This window comes from Malurus melanocephalus, unplaced genomic scaffold (assembly GCF_030028575.1).
Source record: "Malurus melanocephalus ecotype Western Australia unplaced genomic scaffold, MMel_1.1 scaffold_996, whole genome shotgun sequence".
NCBI lineage: Eukaryota > Metazoa > Chordata > Aves > Passeriformes > Maluridae > Malurus > Malurus melanocephalus.
The window spans coordinates 67,585-68,672 of record NW_026624228.1 but is presented as its reverse complement, the minus strand read 5'-3'; positions in this window follow the sequence as shown (position 1 = coordinate 68,672).

Genomic DNA, 1,088 nt, shown 5'->3' with positions numbered 1-1,088 from the left:
TTGTATTTCTAGTTCACCCTGGGCAGCAATTTCCCAGGGAAGGGAAAAAGTTGCCCAGAGCAGCTGCCCGTGGCAGGGGATGGAATCAGATGAGCTTCAAGGTCCCTTTTAAAGTCCCCATGGACCCCCAGTGCCAACTGGGGCTCTCCAGCTTCCCGTGCCCAACCCTCAGCTCCTTCCTTGGCACCGCTGGCACTGGGACAGGGCTCACACAGCCACAGCAGGATGGGCAGTGCCACGTCCAGCTGAAGGGATTTTTCCCCCCCCATCCTTGTGTGATGTGTCTGGAGTGAGAATAACACTTCTTTAATTTCCAGCCCCGCTCTTTATTTTGTTAAACACCCATAAATACAATTCAACAGTCACAGAGAGGCCTTTTTTGAGCATGTGAAACAGAAAAGTTGTGTAGGCTCATCTGACCACGGTGCTGGTGACCTTGGGAGTCTCCAAGGTTGGTTTTCCTCCCTGTTCTGTAACTCCCAGATGTGTGCGTGGGTGTGGATCCCGTGGAGGGAGGCAAAAAAATGCAGATGGGATTTTTTTTTKGGTGTGATTTTTCARTGTGAGTTTGAAGGTGTGATTTTTCAGTGTGATTTTTTTTCAATGTGATTTTGCCGATGGAATTTTTCCACCATTGCAGGTCTGGAGCTGAGCCCCCGAGCGATGCAGCTGTCCCCAGAAATCACATTTGTGAGTAAATTTTACAAGAAAAGGGAAATAAAGCCTGTCTRCAGCTCGGCTGCTGGGTTGGCTCTTCCCACGGGCTCATGTGGTGCTGGGTGCCAAAAATTCCCTTCCTGAAGGGGTGTCACAGGTCCAGCTGGCCCCTTTGAGGTTTGGGGTGCATTTCTGGGTGCTCAGAGGGGTCATGGAACCATTGTTTGCACCCCAGGACCCCCAACAGCTGCTGAGAGGGTGCCTTGGTTGGGAGCACCATGGAGAGGGGGCTGAGCTGGGCCTGGGGGGCAAACTGGGGTAAAAGGGGCTTGGAGAACTGAACTGGGGGCTTGGGAGGGGGGAAACCGGGCTGTGGCAACTGAGCCCAGTGTTGGGGGGAGCGATCCGGGATGGGATCTGAGCCGGGACTG